This window comes from Mya arenaria, chromosome 7 (genome assembly GCF_026914265.1).
Source record: "Mya arenaria isolate MELC-2E11 chromosome 7, ASM2691426v1".
Lineage (NCBI taxonomy): Eukaryota > Metazoa > Mollusca > Bivalvia > Myida > Myidae > Mya > Mya arenaria.
In genome coordinates this window covers 6,679,322-6,699,600 of record NC_069128.1, presented here as the reverse complement: position 1 = coordinate 6,699,600, position 20,279 = coordinate 6,679,322, and the positions used below count along the sequence as shown (strand labels likewise).

The 20,279-nt window shown below is 35.5% G+C and overlaps 1 long non-coding RNA gene across 1 annotated transcript; it reads right to left on the bottom strand.

Annotated features, from left to right (window-relative positions):
* Window positions 1-14,504: 14,504 nt before the first annotated feature.
* Window positions 14,505-15,973, bottom strand: LOC128239821 (uncharacterized). Its single transcript, XR_008261935.1, has 3 exons — window positions 15,396-15,973; window positions 14,908-15,005; window positions 14,505-14,576 (listed from the first exon to the last, which is right to left on the bottom strand). It is a non-coding gene; the product is annotated as an uncharacterized LOC128239821 (long non-coding RNA).
* Window positions 15,974-20,279: the final 4,306 nt, after the last annotated feature.

Sequence of the window (20,279 nt, the reverse complement as noted above, 5' to 3'; positions counted from 1 at the left end):
CTATTGATTTTGAGGTCAGTGGGTCAAAGGTCAAGGTCAGTGTGACCTTTACATGAAAAACGGTTTCCGATCAATAACTTGAGAACGCTTTGACCCAGGAACCTCATACTTGGTAGGTGTATTGGTCATGACCAGCAGATGAACCCTATTGATTTTGAGGTCAGTGGGTCAAAGGTCAAGGTCAGTGTGACCTTAACATGAAAAACGGTTTCCGATCAATAACTTGAGAACGCTTTGACCCAGGGACCTCATACTAGGTAGGCTTATTGGTCATGACCAGCAGATGAACCCTATTGATTTTGAGGTCAGTGGGTCAAAGGTCAAGGTCAGTGTGACTGTAAGCTGAAAAAAGGTTTTCTGATTGTCCATATTTTATTTTCTTATATAGTAGACAGTAGAAATTTATATGTCACTAAATGCATGAGTTGAAGTATCAGTTTTCAGTGAACATCTAGTTTAATTATGCCCCCCTTCGAAGCAGAGGGGTTATATAATTGCTTTGCACATGTCGGTCGGTCTGTTGGAAGACCAAAGCTTGTCCGAGTGATAACTCAACAATTCCCGGACCTATGGTCATCAAACTTGACATGAAGATTAGGTATGACCAGTAGATGACCTGCCTCATATGCATCCAATGACAAATCAGCTGTCATTTCAGTCCATGCATATTTCATTCAATTGTCCAAATATTTCTGGCAACTTGGCGCTCAGGGGGCATAATGTTTGACAAACATCTCTTGTTAAAACTTATTTTACTAAATTGTTTTGTATACCTTTGAAAAAGAATACATACAAAGGATAATTACATGAAAAATGAAGAGAATTTATGTATACAGGAAAAAGTTACAAGTGATAATGAATACTTAAATTATTGTGATGTAACAAAGACGGACAACAAAACAACATTTGTACAGTTAAATAAAGGTATTGCAACACATCTGTAATGTTCAGTCTTCTCAATTTTAATCCATGTTTATACCTTAACACTGACTAAATATTATCTTTAACATGAATGTTTTGTTTTTGATGATTATGTTCAGATGTAACTTGACAATAAATTGATTGCTACCAGCAAAATGGAGGCAATGTTGTCCGAGAAAGTACTGAATTAAATACATTTTAACATCACAAAGACTTTTAGTTGACTGAAAATGTTACAACTTAAAAAAAATACCAAACTAAACACGTTTCATTATAAAATAAAAGTAACGATGGACACCACATAGTGTGACTTAATAGTTTCTGTATCTTTACCTACTGAATGTTCTTTGGCATTAAACATCTCCTGATTTTAGACTCTCTGCATGTAAATGTATGTGCCTTTAACCTATTAACTAGCCCATGTTGTATGCTATGGTGCACTGTAACATAACAGCAAGGTAGACGGATGTTGTAGTTTTTGTGTAAGCATGTCTGGTAAAACGTCTCTTCGGTCATTTAGAGAAGGACCAACAAGAAAATTAATTTGTGCAGCACTACTGTTATTCAGTAAGTATTTCTCGGGGCTTCATTAACTGGCAAATGGATGTTAAGTAAAGACCCTGATTAGACAGTCTAGATGCATAATCTGAAGAGACATTTTGTCAACTTGTGACATATATATTGCTTTCAATAGCTCGTAGTACTTGCTTGCACATAGACTAAGCATGCACATTTCTGTATTAGGTTGGGTTTTTTCAGCATTTAGCATTTACTGTAACATTCTTCTTAAGAAATCAGAAAGCTTTAAAATTGCACTAATAATTGTTTGCCATGTATACTTACAAATGTATTTTATATATATATTTGACAATGAACCTCTTTTACAATAAACATATCAAATGCTGAAAATACCCCCAATCAAATAATTGATTGGATAGCCAGGTAACCACAGTGCAAGTGGACCTGGGGGCTCACCATAGCAATCCATATGTGTAAGGTGTAGTAATGCAATTGTATCTTTTCGCATTCATAACATATTCATTTCATTGTGATGCTTTGATAAAATAACTGACCATGTAGTGAAATTATATATCATTTATTTTAAGTCATAACAGCACATTTTTGTTCAACAGAACTCAACAATTGCAATACAGAACCTCTCTACAGTGACCATGATAAAATTGACCTGTTTTGGACAGGTGGCTGTTTAATGCATAACTATGTATGCGGACCGATTTAAAAGGCGTTATAGAAGTTTTACTGTTTGCAATTTATTGAAACTTTGATACAATACTCTGTAATGCATACAAAAGGGAGAAAGTCTTAATATACAGTCAAACCAATCTTTTAAAAGTAGTCACTAAAATAAGACGTCTTGGTAGGTGGCAACTTTATGAACATCAAAAGTAGTGTATGAAGCTGAGCCTTTGGCAACACTTTTGATCTAAATTAAGGTACCACTTAATTGTCTAGACATCTGCAATCTTCTTCAATAAACAATCCCTTAAGAGAGCTTTCACTCTTTTATATCATAAATTACGTCGCCAGCGTGAAATAACAGAGTGACATAAGTTTAAGTATTTCACTAGTGACATAATTATGCTAATTAACGTCATTACTAATAGCATAAGATGAACGCACTAAAAGTGACGTTATATGCGTTAAGCCCTACTAATAGTCAACTTTGAATTTATAATATAAATAGAATATAACATTCGTGGTCATTGAATATGGAATTTATTAAACTTGTTTACTAAAATAGATAAAAACTCGCCAAGGCTCATTTTTATCAATTTTAGAAAACTCGTTTAATAAATTCCATATTCAATGGTCACTCATGTAATATCCTCTATTTATGTGCCATCAATTCAAAATTTGTAGAAAAGTCTAGAGCCACACATTGACAGTGATGGTTCTTCACGTTGCTCTACGATGTCGTCCCACAAAACGAAAAACTGTTTGTCTTCTAAAGTCCATAATGTCTTTTTGGCCTTCTTAAAAAACTGAACCCATACTCCATGTTCGTCTGTTGACAACTGATGTTTTGGTGTTTGAATAATCTGAAATTAAAACCCAAAATGCAGACATTACCATTTTATTCATGTACTGTCATCTCTCGTTTTGTCAAATTTTTATTAGTTCGAATTACCTGAAGCTTGGATTAAAATCTAACTTCATGTTATTTAAACTCCCAAATCTCAACAGCAAAATCGTACGACTAATGTTCAGATCTTAGTTTTTGATTTAAGCATGACTCCCAAGTTTGAGATAACGAAGGTTGACTGTATATAATTATTAACAATACAATTTCTATGCGGAAAATCATACTTTCAGCTAAATATCGTTTTCATTTACAACACTCATTTAGATTCAGGTTAACCCTTTACTCCAAAAGAAATATCCACATTGAGAAAGTCTGATCAAAAATGAAAATCTAGTCAAACAGAATATGCCATTTTGAATTGTTTTGAAAAAAATATTGTAGGAAATGGAGCATTTGCTCATCATGAGCAAACGCTCCATTTTCCACTATGTTTTTAATAGTCGTTTTGTTGAGAGGCGCTAAAAGACGCTTTTATGGAGTTAAACATTTTACAGTAAGTATTATTTTTTCCTTGTAATTTGGTGCCTGCCACCATAAAACAATTTAGTTTTGTTTGTTTTCATTTCCATTGCTTTTCGATGATGGGTCAATGTTTTTGAGTTCAATAATGATAACATAATAGAATGCAAGCGCGATGACGTCAACGTCATTTTGTTGGTAAACAAGATGCGGTCTTCGTCAGTTTGCAAGTGACTTGAAAATAACGTTGTAACATACCATATGGTTTTATTATTCACTATTTTTAATCCTTAATTATAAGGAATGCATCGTTATTTTGAACTTTGCATCGAGGTATGAAATCAAAAACCTGACCACATATTCTATGAAACCGCAAATAAGCAATAATTATGAATGAAATAGATTACATTGTTTTACTTTATAATGTTTGGAAACAATAAAACTACTAAGAAAACGACAAATGAAATGATAAAACAACAAATAAAACATTATGAATAAAATCATAACCCTTTCCCTGTTAAAAACACATTTTCATGATTTGTAGAATAACACCTTTGAAAACAATGCTGCAAATTGAGCAGTTGTTCATAATGAGCAAAATGCTCAATTTCCCACAATAGTTTCAAAATTATTCAAACTAGGCATTTCCTTTCCATTAGATAGTCTTAATGTAAAGCATATGAGGGAGGTAATGGGTTAAATCCATTCAGAAAATAACATAACAGATTATAAAGTGTTAAACAACAACTGGCCTATTTTTCATTAAATTAAAAGGAGTTCTTTATTACAAATGCAAACATAATTATGTTATATTGCAATTAACAAGTAATAAATTGTGACTTATTAAGCTCTACACTCTGCATTTTGCCAAGAAACAATCTGATAAATACTTGATGTATCTGAAAAAGGCCAGTCAAACAATAACAAAACACAAACAGAGAATTTTCAACAACACCTACGACTGCATGAATCAATGACTGCCCGTGCTGTACTATAATGTAGTTCCATATCTGATACCTGAATACAAAAAGAAATTTAACATGTACACACCTGGTCTTATTTAAACTTGGTCAAATAATGATCTGTAATTGAAAACAATGATCACCTTACTGATAAGATATGTCAAATTACCTTGTCTGTTGACTGCCATCGTCAACTATAACATCTACTGGAACATCTAGGTCTCTCGCTAGAGAACTTCCATCAGTGTCGGTCACTATAGGCCCAGAAGGCGGGTCAGCGCTTCCACAGTCGACCATGCTGAATATAAAAGGTAAGTTTATATAAGCCACCATAGGCTCAAAGGCGGGTCATCATTCTCATACTTGGTGACGCTGAATACAAAAGGTACAAATGCACACATGGTCTTATTTAATCATTGGCAAAATACTGCTATTCATCAAGAAATTGATCACCTTACTGATAAGATATATCAAATTACCTGGTCTGTTGACTTCCATCGTCAACTATAACATCTACTGGAACATCTAGGTCTCTCGCTAGAGAACTTCCATCAGTGTCGGTCACTATAGGCCCAGAAGGCGGGTCAGCGCTTCCACAGTCGACCATGCTGAATATAAAAGGTAAGTTTATATAAGCCACCATAGGCTCAAAGGCGGGTCATCATTCTCATAGTCGGTGACGCTGAATACAAAAGGTACAAATGCACACATGGTCTTATTTTATCATTGGCAAAATACTGCTATTCATCAAGAAATTGATCACCTTACTGATAAGATATATCAAATTACCTGGTCTGTTGACTTCCATCGTCCACTTTAACATCTACTGGAACATCTAGGTCTCTCGCTAGAGAACTTCCATCAGTGTCGGTCACTATAGGCCCAGAAGGCGGGTCAGCGCTTCCACAGTCGACCATGCTGAATATAAAAGGTAAGTTTATATAAGCCACCATAGGCTCAAAGGCGGGTCATCATTCTCATACTTGGTGACGCTGAATACAAAAGGTACAAATGCACACATGGTCTTATTTAATCATTGGCAAAATACTGCTATTCATTAAGAAATTGATCACCTTACTGATAAGATATATATCAAATTACCTGGTCTGTTGACTTCCATCGTCCTCTATAACATCCACTGGAACATCTAGGTCTCTCGCTGGAGAACTTCCATCAGTGTCAGCCACCATAGGCTCAGAAGGCTGATCATTTATTTCTTCTTCAAACATGTCACTTATTAAATTTAGAATGTTGTCATTGTTGACTACGGACTCTTCATCGGTACTGTTGGTGCCATAACTCAAGTCTAGCAAACTGTTATTGTTAAAAGTCTTGCTGTTTAATGGCAAAAGGACTGTGAAATGATTCAACGAGAATAGCTTCTCTGGAACTTTATCACCTTTAAGATTGGTCCACATAATAAAAACAGGATCTTCACAGAGTTTATCACTAAAAGGGTAAAACACCCGATGCATATCGTGTCTAATGGTATGTGTACCATATTGTGGACAGACAGAAACAACAGGGCAGCCCAAAATATTTGCTAGACTAGCAATCTGCCAAAGACCCATCCATTCTCCATTATTTCTTACTTCCAACACTTCCCTTTCATAGATCTTCTTAATTGCTGGTTTCGTAAGTTTTTGTCCATTGTAAAATGGGGAAACATGAGCAAAGACTTTAGTAACATCTTCATTGCCCTCAGTGTGTTTACCCTTCTTCATAATTCTATTGTCAAGGTAATGTTTCTCATTCTTGCCAAGTTCAGCAACAATTCTATCCCGCATTTCTGTGTGCTTTTCTTCATTGCCGTATGCAAGCACACTTGCCGACCTTGGTAAACAGTTTTCGTCGCCACATATTGTTGCTGGATACATTTCACATGTTTGCAGAGGTATGTCACTTGGCAAAAGATTAATACTGCTTTTATCTACAGCTTTACCTGTGTCACTAAAGGATCGATATTCTCTTTCTTGCAGCGGTTCAGTGTTCATGCCATTAGTCAGAATCTTAAGATCTTTAAATGATTTGCAACCCAAAATTAGGTCATGCTGCTGTATCTTTTGATCTGTACTCTGTTTACCATTTCTTCTCTTTCCAATGTTTACTTTGGCTGGTTGAGCATCTTTCTGTGTATCTTCACACATTGTTTTTCCCTTCGAGCCCTTCGATGTTTTCTTGTTCACCTGCTTCTTTCCATCTTGACTACTTTCAGAAATTGTATGAACCTCCCAGTCCTGAACATAGCTTGAATTTTTACAGGATGCAGTTTCTAGTCCCTTCCTACAAGCATCGCAGAAACAGGATAGATTTCTGGCTTCAACTTTACCAATCTCTACACCTCTAACATTATGCACATTGTGTGTTCCCTTTAGAGTTTTCAACTTTTTATTCTCTGTATCTCTCTTTATTGTCTCATTGTAAAAGAACACCCTCTTTTTGTGCTCACATTTTCCACCGGAATTTAACGATAGATTTGCTTCACAAAATTCAAACATCTGTTTGGCATCTCGAATGGTGCCCTTTCGGCTTCTGACGAACGTCTCGGATTGTTTTTTCACCAGGCCACCTAACGGATCACATCTACTTTTTCCATGTCGTGACCCGAAAAAGGCCCTTTCCATACTTGGTTCTTTGCTCTCCGATACATGCTGGAAGGGTCTTTTAGATTTAAATTGCGCTGCACATCCATCGCTGAACTGCACGTGGTGAGAAAACGGTATACTTTCTTTTAAATGGTCATTCATTTGGGTGGTGAACATATTGACAGCATCAGCGTCATGAATTAAGTCCGGGGTAATGAACACTGACGATTCCTCGACTGTGCTGTTGTTACAATCAGGGCAATTATAGTAAGCCACCATAGGGAAAACAGAGACCTGCTGATAACTATAATACGCCGATTGGATCTCGTCTTGATTTACGCACCGATAATTTTCAGCAAAATCAGCCACTGAAACTACTGTGTCATTTGGGACTTTCTTGCTTACTTCTGCAAACTGCTTACGTTGCCAATCTGCCACAAACAGATGCTTGGATAAAAATTCAACCTCAGTCAACAGTTCCAATACCAACTCCTGTATTGTTCCAGACTTTTCTTGAAGTACTTGTCGCATTACTTTCTTGGTTCCATGACCAACCTCTCCTAACTGCCAACGCTTCCATTTGTATGATGGTTTCTGGTCATTTGACTTGTTCAACTCACTAAAGTGCTCTTGTAGTTGTGCAATACCACATGTTTTACAGTTCCGTTGATAACACTCAAACTTGTGGAAACGAGACTCATCATCTTCCTTTGGACAAAGGGTTTTTTCAACACATTCATACTTGCCCTGAATTTTCAAATGTGGCTTCTTTAAATCGTTGCAAATTCTGTTGACAGAATCCAGCTTAAACTGCACATTAAGACAATATTCACATAAACATGTGTTGAATTTGTTATGTTTCACAGTTAAAACTTCATTCGGCCGCATCTTTCTAAACTGACTCAACGATACCTTTGAACCTGGATTTTCATTAAGGTATCGAGCATGTGATTGCTGAATTGTATCAATGAGAACACTTTTTTGCTTTCCAGTTTTTGCACTGACGGTGCTCTCGGTAGGCATCTGTACCGATTCATTCAAGTAGAATCTTTCAATTTCTTGTTTAACTTCCATTTTCATTGCATCTGATCGTTTAAATTCGTCTAATTCCGTTTCTGACATGTTCATTCAAAGTTTCCATTTTATTTCTAGTTCTTTCTTGAACTTTGCTTCCATTGCATTTTTCCGCAAAATTGCCCGCGTAACCAAGTAATATTCTTGTCTACCCCTTTTTGTTTGGTTCTTTTTTAGCTCTTTCAAGTTTAATTTCAGTTCTGCAACAATTCTTGCATTTGTTTTGTTTTTTTCATGCGATTTTGGACTAAACACTAACCCTCTCTTCCGACAAGCCTCCTTTTTCTTGGGAGTTGTGTTAAACAAGGCATTTTGCAACATTGCTGCAAATTTCTCAGGGGATTTTGGCATCCTTTTTTCTGCTACCTTAGCTTTTGGTGTTTCAAAGTTTAATTTTACCTTTGCATTCTTGTATCGTTCTCTTCGTTCACGGTTTCCCTTTTGCCTTTGTTCCAATGACATGTTTATTCTCTGTTCTTGCTTCTTCTTACGCCAATACTGTCTTTTCTTTTCAATTTGCTTTCTTGTACTGGGTTTTTCATTTGGCACAATACCATCTCTGTTTTTCTTTAAGCGGTACTTCTTCATTCTAAATTTGCATTTTTCATTGTACTCTTTTCTTTTGTCAGCTGTAAGTGATCTTCTGTATTTTCTTTGTTTCTCTGCATCTGTTGTTTTATAGGCTTCATATGCAACTGGATCTTTTTTCAGTCGTTTTCTAAATCTCTCATAAACGGTTTCTGATCTTGAAGCACTGATGATATCTGGCGATTTTCTTTTTTCCAGCTTGACACGTAGAGTGTAACTACAAAATAATACATGGCAATGGAATGAATAATCAGACAACAATGCGAACATCTTGAAAAAATAACAATGCCGCTTTTTGCGTTCATGTTACAATTCATAGACTTTACACAATTTTTGGAAAGACAAATGATCCGTCATCATATTGTTTTGCTAGAAACTCGATAAACTGTTTTATGCGCAAAACATTAATATGATGTAATCCTTTGAAAATACCCTTATGAACCTCATATATGCAAGGTCTAACATTGACAACCCTTTGTCAATACAAAAACTCATTTTTGGTGTCATTGTTACATCCTATTTGTTGTATACAACAATACTACAATGTCATGAATGCACATGTCATTATCTTGAATTCACAGCAACAGATGCCTGCAACAAAGCAATTAGTTAAGTACCTTATTTCATTTCAAGTTGCTAGGTTGTTACCCCAAGATGTAACTTGGAAACCATTTGTATGTTTTAGATGTAATTTTGACAACAATTTTCGTGTCCATGATACATCTGACACGTGGTTTGAATTTAAAGTATCGTTTAAGATAATCAAAACAATGTTATTCTTGCTAAGTCCACAACCCTATGAATACACTTTAAATAGATTGTGACTTGTTCTTGATTATTTCACACAAAGACCAATTGGAACTGTATTTTAAGAAGTATGTAACATTGACACCAATATAATGTATGTGATGTAATTTTGACAACAATTTTCGTGTCAATGATACATCTGACACATGGTTTTATTTCAAAGAATGGTTTAAGATAATCAAAACAATGCTATTCATGCTAAGTCCACAACCCTAAGAATAGACTTTAAATAGATTGTGACTTGTTCTTGATTATTTCACACAAAGACCAATTGGAACTGTATTTTAAGAAGTATGTAACATTGACACCAATATAATGTATGTGATGTAATTTTGACAACAATTTTCGTGTCAATGATACATCTGACACATGGTTTTATTTCAAAGAATGGTTTAAGATAATCAAAACAATGCTTTTCATGCTAAGTCCACAACCCTAAGAATAGACTTTAAATAGATTGTGACTTGTTCTTGATTATTTCACACAAAGACCAATTGGAACTGTATTTTAAGAAGTATGTAACATTGACACCAATATAATGTATGTGATGTAATTTTGACAACAATTTTCGTGTCAATGATACATCCGACACATGGTTTTATTTCAAAGTATCGTTTAAGATAATCAAAACAATGTTAATCTTGCTAAGTCCACAACCCTAAGAATTGACTTTAAATAGATTTTGACTTTTTCTTGATTATTTCACACAAAGACCAATTGAAACTGTATTTTAAGAAGTATGTAACATTGACACCAAGATAATGTATGTGATGTAATTTTGACAACAATTTGGGTGTCAATGTTACATCTGACACATGGTTTTAATTCGAAGTATCTTTAAACATAACAAAAACAATGCTGAGTCTTGCAGAATTTACAACGCTCAGAAACGTTTTAATGTACATTGTTGTCGTTTTTCTTGATCATTCATAGATCATGTTTTAATTATATTTTTTAAGAAGTATGTAACATGGACGGTAAGTTTATGTGAGTGATGTAATTTTGACAACAAATTGTGTGTCCATGATACATCTGACAAATAGTTTCGATTTAATGTACCTTTAGACATGTAATAAAACAATGCTGGATTTTGCAAAATTCACAATCCTAAAAATAGATTTGACAGTCTGTGATTCTTTCTTGATCACTCCACACAGATCATTGTAAAATATATTTTAAAAAGTAGATGTAACATGGACATTAAGATAATGTTTGTGATGCAACATTGACTGATACTTTGGTTTCTAAGTTACATCCCATTTGTTGCTAACACAGATTCGGCCTGCACTGTTGTTCAATCTTTTTTACACACATACATGGCATAGCATATTGAATCTTATAGTACTATGAACCATTGTGTTTAAAAATAATCGAAACATAAGAAATAAAATGTAATGTTTTGTTCAGATGTAAACGAGACAACAGGACAATCCTCGAAAATTTCACCAAGATCGTATCTCCGTTACATCATTTGCAAAAATAATCAAAACGTCCATTTCGTAAATTGACAACAACCCCACTCGATCTGGTTGAATTCACGGGAAATATAATAATCTTAAATATTTACTTTATAGTGTAAATAATAATCAGCATTGCCCCTGATCACTGACAATTAGTGAAGATGTAACGACATACACGATCGATACACAGGGTAAATTTTCAACAACACACAGAGATCGAACGCTGGGGTTTACACGCATTTTAAAATGCCATAAATGAGAATAATAATTTCTTTTCCGATTGGACAGGGTTGGAGCTATGTGCCAAACTGATTAGGCAAGCGATATTCAATAATCTAACCCCATTACTGCTTACAGTGATGTAACATCGACGTTCTACTTACCCCGTCTGCTTGTCCTCCGCCATTTTAATCGCTCCGTGTTGAAAAGCACATGGCAAGGCGAATCACGACCGTTGGGAATACAGTGACAACATATTACGCGCAGAAAAGTAGTGCCGATCAATAACTATGGCATGGTGTGTGTGTTTAAAAAAAATATGGTGACGTAACATTTTTGACACGATCGTAGACTCAAATAATTCAATTCGGATTTCAGTTAATTACACAAACTGGGGGAGATCATTTTTTGCATAGAATTATTTATCGAGTAAAGTACTGTGTACAGCATATTTTGTGTAGAAGAAATATCATTTATACTAGGCATAGTTTAGGCTATTAGAGACGTAACAAAGTTTGACACGGAATGTTACGTCACAAATTTATTTTTGAAAATGAATTTATTTGGCAGTTTTAATGGAATACCAACATATATGTAACATGTAAAGGCTGCAGAAAAGTCTGTTGTGATAACGAAATTAGGCCTTTCTCACACATTTAAAATATATGTATCATAACCTTGATTACCCTGGACCCACTGACAAAACTGTCCCATCTTATGTCCAATTTTTTGCTTATTATGTAATTGTTAAATATGTATTCCTTGTCATATCAATAAAAATTATCAAAGAACTAAAGCTCCTAATCCCTTTTTTTATGTTTTGTATCTAATCTTCAGAATACATGATACAGATAGTACTTAAAACAGTTATTATTTGAGATGTAACTTAAATTTCAGGACAGTGAATTTTCATTCATATTGTCTAGGGCTAGCTGGTATGCTCCTGTCATAGTGACGAGTAAAGCTCTAGATGAGCTTGTATTCTGGAAGGAATATTTGAGAACCGAAAATTGCTCTAGTTTAGCAGTAGCAAAAGTAGCTGACTGTGTTCAGGTATACTGTGATGCTAGCTCTACCGATTACGGTGGTAACCTTGAGGGTTGTGATGATAGTACGGTAATGGGTTCGTGGTCAGTAGAGGAAGCTCTTTTGAGCTCTACATGGCGTGAGCTGGAGGCAATTCACCGAGTGGTACGTAGTGAATCCACTTTGCTGGAAGGCAACACTGTAATGGTAAACACAGACAATAAAAATGTTGTTCAGATCATTTCTAACGGTAGTAAGAAGCCCTCCTTGCAAGAAGTTGCTTTGTCACTAAATGATTTTTGTTTAGAAAATGATATCAATATTATGTCCATGTGGATACCACGTTCTGATAATGTTCAGGCAGACGAATTGAGCAGAAATGGCGATTGCGACGATTGGTCAGTTTGTGATTTGATTTTCAGGTCATTGGACGCTTCCTGGGGTCCACACACATGTGATAGGTTCGCTACAGATTATAACGCAAAGTGCGCATGTTTTAATTCCAGGTATTGGTGCCCAGGTACGTCCGGTGTTGATGCGTTTGTACAGGATTGGTCCATTGGAAATAGCTGGCTTGTTCCGCCACCTGCATTGATATGTAAATGTATTCGAAAGATTGAAAAAGGGAAATGTACATGTACATTAATTATGCCCACATGGCGTAGCGCGCCTTTTTGGCCATTGATTTTTGCAGGTGACCAGAATCGCGTTCACTTTGTGAATGATATTAGATTTTTTCAGCCAGGAATACTTACGAAGCCAGGTCGGGGCAAGAACGGCATATTTGATGGCAGACCGCTTAAGTTTGGTTTTGTAGCATTAAAGTCCAGATTCTGATTTATGTGTTCTATCTCCAGGGCTGCGCATCGAGCAGGCCATACAGGCGGAAGTTGTCGGTGGTGACGTAGACAGCAGCCAGTTTGGGGAATTACCGAAGAAGATGGCCACCATGATTACGGGGAGTAAAAGTGACAATACCAATGTGAAATACCATTCATATTTTAAAAAGTGGGAACAATTTATCATGCCGAAGGGCGGTTCGGCTTTACCAGCATCTCCAATATATGTAGCTTTATATGTGACTGATTTAATTGACAGAAGACTTTCCGCCAGTGTAATTTCCGCAACAGTATACGCTATTAAGTGGGCGCATAATTTGTGCAACTATTCAGATCCTACGGATAATATGTTTATAAAAAACCTTTTAGAGACTGCTAAACGTTGCTGTTCAAAACCTACAGTTAAAAAAGAGCCAGTTACGTCAGAAATGTTGATACAGTTGTGCAACAACCATTTGAACGACAATGATATGCTTGTAAGAGATTTGTGTATGATTGTTTTGTCTTTTGCTGGATTTTTACGTTATGATGAATTAAGTAATTTGCGATGTAACGATGTTAAGCTTTTTGATTCATATTTTTCTTTGAGTTGAGAAAGAGTAAAACAGACCAATATAGATTTGGTAAAGAAGTTTTGATATCAAAAGGAAGCTCTGTTGCTTGTCCATACATTTTGTTACAGAAATATCTTAATTTATCCGAGCAAAATACATTTTTAGATAAATATTTGTTTCGACCATGTTTTCGATCTCATTCTAGTTGTAAATTGATAATCAAAGACAAACCACTCAGTTACACTAGAGCTCGAGAATGTTTAGTCAGTAGGCTTAAAGAAGTTGCAGGAAACTTAGAGCTAATTGGTTTGCATTCATTACGTTCAGGTGGTGCCACAGTGGCAGCAAATTCTGGAGTCTCTGATCGTTGTCTGATGAGACCTTCCCTAAATTTGCCACGAATTGGATGTGGAAAATGGGTGGCAGTTGGTGGAGTATTGGAACGGGTGGCACTTGGTGTAAAACGATGAAAAACAGAATAAAATGGGACTTTGATCTAATTTTTCACCATTTTCCACCAAATGCCACCCCAACGTGGCACTTGGTGGAGTATTGGAACATTTTCCACCAAATGCCACGTGGCAATTTTTTTCACCAAATGCCACCCCAACGTGGCAGTTGGTGGAGTATTGGAACGTTTTCCACCAAATGCCACGTGGCAGTTGGTGGCAAATTTTTCACCAAATGCCACCCCAAGGTGGCAGTTGGTGGAGTATTGGAACAATTTTCCATCAAATGCCACGTTCAGTTTCTTTGATCTTTTTTCACCAAATGCCATGCCAATGTGGCAGTTGGTGGAAATTACGTGGCACTTGGTGAAAATAAAATCATGGGATTTATGAAGTATGCATACAACAACCTAAGAACAACAAAAAACATTTCTTTGCAGTCATTTAGTTTCATATACATGTACACAAAATTACAAAGGATCACAGTTGATGGTGAAGAGCTGTCTGCATTTCTACATTTGGAGAAATCCTGAAAACAGTTTTAGTATTATTTATTTTGGAGGTTTCATTTTAGCTATCATTATTCAAAATATATTTCAAAATTAGATGCATAAATAAAATGACAACATTAAAAACATATTCTTAAATAAGTTTCTTCAGCTTTGGGCCTAGCCAGATTAATACCAAGTATAACAACAAAATGATATACCATAACTAATTATAGAATTCAGCCTCATACATAGAATCATTGCAAATATGTTTTACAAGAGCACTTGTCTGTTGTATTAGCAATGACAATACAGGTAAAAAGTTAATTTAACTACCGGTTTTGGTATTTTGAATATTGAAATGTCAATAACCTGTTTCTTTTCTTTAGTGATGCAGTCATTCGGTTGTTGTTTTCTGCAAGTTTGGCTATACTTCTTCTGCTATAGAAGTCCCCTATTCATATTTCTTTCTGAAAAAAGCGATCATTTTAATAAATCTGTTCAATATAACAGGGTTTGCCTCACAGAAGAATGTTATTTGTTCTACAATTTGTTCTACAAATGTCTTTGGAAACATGTGTACACCAAGATTCACTTTAATATCTTTATTTTTTCAAAATCATGCAGCCAACAACATGAATTACACCAAGGCTTTGTCAATACCAATAATGATTTTTCTTAAAAACACACACACCCTTTAGATCATATACATCTTCTACATCTTTTCTTGACTGGCATTTAATATTGTTTATCTCACCCTTCATAGCACTTAGCACTTTTAAATAAGTATAAGCTAATAAAATATGATAAAACTATGAGGTCAGTCTTCATTTAAGTTATTGTAATATTCAAATATTTACCAAAAAGGTCTTAGAATCTTGTCCAAGTACATTGTCATCCTTATGGGGGGGGTTTTGTCTGGAAAAAATGTGTATAACATTTCTTTATACATCTTCAACTTCATTGTACAAATTGAATGATAATTTTTAAACTTAGTACATTGCTTGACTGAGTATTTGTCAATTATTTTGGAATAAAGTGAAACATACTTGACAGTACATGCATAAAGCTTATCTCTTAGTCAAACTTTAAACAAAGACAAAGAGCCTAATATGTGTAAAAATAAAATAAAATGATAAGTCATGATCTTTTTTGGATGTTAATATGATAAAAAAACAAAAAAACAGTTACCTTATAATCAATCCATTTTATTAAACAAAACTGCACAATTTTTTTTCTCACTATTCAAAGTTCCACAAAATTAATGCTAGTAACTGTCAGAAGATTCAAATATTTTGAGGAGATTTTCCAGCAGAGAGGTCATTCCGAGTTTAAATCAAACATTAATGCATCCCTGTACCTTTGGGGAAATAGCAACAGAGCACATGTACACAGAAAACTTAGTTTAACTCATCATTATCATGATCATGATAATCACCATCACATTGTTGTCGTCATCATCATCATCATCATCATCATCATCATCATCATCATCATCATCATCACCACCACCACCACCACCACCACCACCACCACCATCATCATCATCATCATCATCATCATCAATAAAAACATGTTGTTGTTGTTGTCACCACCACCACAATCATCATGATCACTATCACCACCACCACAATCATCATAATCACCAATACCACCACAATCATATTCACCAACACCACAATGAACTACCAACAACAACACAATTGTCAAAATCAACCACCACCACCACCACCACAATCATCATAATCACCACCACCACAATCATCATAATTACAACCACCACCACCATCATAATCATTATCAATAGAACCACCAACATCATAATCATCATCAATAGAACCACCAACATCATAATCATCATCAATAGAACCACCAACATCGTAATCATCATCAGTATAACCTGAGCAACATTACCAGTTAGTTTTAAATAGTAGCATATGTAATGATGCTAAAACAGCAGTATGAACAGCAACTGTCGTAAATTCTATTATTATTCCATCATGATAAGTAATGGTTCCATTTTACAGAACTCTTGAGATTTTCTAAGTCTTTTTTCACCAAATGCCACCCAAAAAATTAACTAAGTTCATTTTTTCACCAACTGCCATATGAAAAATTAACTAAGTCCAACTTTTTCACCAAGTGCCACATGAAAAAAAAACTGAGTTCAATTTTACACCAACTGCCACCTCCAGTTGGGTGGAAATTTCATGGCAGTTGGTGGAATTCTTGATATTCCACCAAGTGCCACCCATTTTCCACCAAGTGCCACCCATTTGCCATGGATTTGGGTGGCATTTGGTGGAAGTTGGTGGCAAATTTAGGGAAGGGCCCGGGGCGCGGGTCGCTGGAAATGCGAGTCTAGTAAAGATGGATATATTGCCGATTCTGTTGAGAAGAGACTGGAAGTGTCTTGATCTTTGGACTTGTAAATCTTATATCATAAACGCACCCAGCCCGTTCTTTTTATTTTCTACAATTACACGTCTGGTAAAAGCAATTTGCTTGTTGTTTTTCTATGAAAAGTTATATATATTAAGTAAAGCTTAGACCAACAGCTTGTCCGATAAATAGGATTCCAGTTACATTTCATTTTGTAAGCTTGCAACAAGTATAGTATGCTCTTCAAAATGAGTTATGGAAAACACCCTGCACTAGCATATCCGGGGGGGGGGGGGGGGGGGGGGGGGGGGGAGGACACCCCATCGTCCGAGTTTACTTTTATTACATTATATAGAATATAAAGAAGGAACAAAATGTCCAAAATGCAGTATTTCGGACTAGATATCGTAAAAAATTTCAGGGACGTATCCACTCCAGTTAAATCTTTAAACCATTTTTTTTCGCTTCTGATAGAGAGACACAAGTAGAAAGTTTACGCTTCCTAACTTACGCCCCCTCTAACGTCGAATCAAGGAACCGCCCCTGCCGTGTAATGCACATGCATGTCTGTCCCCCATAATTATAAAGATGTAAACCGAAAAGTTCGATTATCTGGAGTGTCCATATTTTGATACTTTGCAAAAAATATTTGTATAAGTACAAATTCATTCTTAAATATATTTTGATGAATCAAATTATTGAATTCATATACTTCTGTAAACGTCTTTAATGCATATATTCTTCTTTTCATCAGGGCACATGACAATTGTCGGCAAATCTTGGCGTTGCTTTGTAGATTTTGCAAGAATGCAATCAGAACAAAAGAAGCACAAATGCGGGAAGAACTGGACAGGCTCTTCAAAAGCAATGGAGCCTTACGGATCAGGCCGTAAGAGAGGACATTGAAAAGGTGATAGATCCCTACACCAGCCCAAAAATAACGGAAAAGCTGGCAACACTTTCAACAACGAATCCAAACGAGAACATTAACATGATGATATCAAAAAAAGCGCCTAAAGGGTCCCATTAATAATACTCAGAGACTGAGAGCCTTGATATTCGTGTTTCGGCGGCAGTAGCACAAAAGAATGAAGAACTCGCTTATATATTAAAGGTTTGTTTCTGTCTACGACTCTATACTTATTTACTTCAACCATTTTATATTTTACAACGATTTTGAAGGAAGCTATGATAGCTTATACTATGTCACTTTCGTTGGCACGATATTGCGCGAGAGTGTGGTCTTGTGTTGTGGGGGAAACCGGAGTTCCTGGAGAAAACCCACTTGTCCGGCTTGGTGACCACTAACCAAACTCACATGCACCCAGGCCGGGAATCGAACCCGGGTCGCCTTGGTGAGAAGAGAGTGCGCTAACCACTTCGCTAATAGGACAACTTATACATATCTATGAATCAAATGTAAAAAAACATTTCTATATCCTATACAATGATGATGACGACGACGACGGCGATGATGATGATGATGATGATGATGATGATGATGATTTGCTTTCAGGTGAACGATGCCCACAGTCTCACCAGGACATTTCACAACGAAAAGTTGCCAGGAGTTAGGATAAGAAACGCCAGTTTAACGCCACACAACACAGGACTGTAAAACAGAAAAGGCGTCATATCGTGCTAAAGGTAGATACGTTTATAAAGTTCAATCATCACATACACATGGTACATATACGTCCCTTACAAATAAGGATATTCCCTATAGTATTTTAAATCCCGTGATATTCACATGTGAAAATTTTCAGTATTTCGTACAATTTTCCAGAAAAAATAACATTAACGTGTTCTTCAGTCAGCGTTGTATAGATATATACTGTCCTATTTTTTTTATACCCGTTTAATAATTCTTTGTGCAATTCCAGCACACAACAGTGACATTATTCAGCTGTCAGCTATGCATTTGGATTCCAGCGACACGTTCGTATTCCAAACACCATCACATCGCTTACGAGAATCGCGATACATGGAGAGCAAATGTTTTATAACAGGACACCGGTTGGGTCTACGGACGTGTTTACTGGCCTGTCTACGTTTTCTGAGTGGTTGAAGAAATTTAAAAAACCCCTTCCTGATAGCCCACAATGCAGGTTTTGACACTAGAGTATTAATAAATAGCTTCCTGCATTGTAGTGTAAGCCATTCGCATATTCATGGTTTTGCGGATAGTTTAAAGCTGTGCAATTAGCAATCTTTCCAGGACAATCATGTTACAAAATATCTGCTATCTTGCAAAACGTATTGAAAATTGACTTCAATGCTCACAACGCGGAAGCTGATGTTGCCGCACTCGGAGCCCTGCTTCAAACAGTTGACGCCTTACCACATAAGTTGCAGATAATGCCATTACAAGAAGCTCAATATAACCTTAGCAGGCTTAAAAATGAAAAGAACTACCTGCGGACATATGATATTTATATCATTGCAAAGGCATTAACAAAAACTGCAGCAAAAGTATTGGCCGGTACTGGACTGCACGGGAAATTACTCAAAACAGCTTACCACCGTTCTGGGTGCGATGGACTATCTGTAGTGCTAAAAAACAGATTAGTTAAATCGGCAAAACCAATCGCTGATTTATCATCTTATTTTTCAGAGTTATATATGTGAAATTTTGTTAAAAAACAAAACAACTGTGATACATAAATATTTTCTTAACAAGTATTATTATTATTATTATTAGCATTATTATTAGCATTATTAGCATTATTATTAGCATTGTTATAAGCATTATTATCAATGTTATTTCTATTATTATTATTATTATCATTATTATTATTATTATTATTATTATTATTATTATTATTATTATTAGCATTATTATTATTATTATTAGCATTATTTTTAGCATTATTATTATTATCATTATAAGGGTGTTTTCAAAAAAAAATGCAGCCTTTCCTTTAATCAATGCTTTAATGAGATATATAGCAAATATATGCAGATAGTGCGTGTACTATTATATGGAGTGCTTGTTTGCCTATAATTGTGCCAAATTTTAGAGATGTAGCATTATCTGTTAAAAAGTTACAGTGAAATATGTCGTCAAAAATGTCACAAGTGTAATGCTTTTTGTGTGATTTGTTAAAGTTAAAACTTTTTTGTATTGAAAAATGACTCAATATAACTGAACATTTGCTATAACCACTTCAAACAGTTTTATACTTTCACTTATAATTATTGCGAATCGGGGATCCCAAATTTCTATACATAAGGCTCTGAAAGTTAATCTCGGCATTATCTGTCTCTAAAAATATATAAAGCTATTGTTTTTTTGAACAGGTACTATTTTCCTACTGTTTCTTTTGTTTCAGGCAATTTAAATTGGAAACTGTGCTAGACAA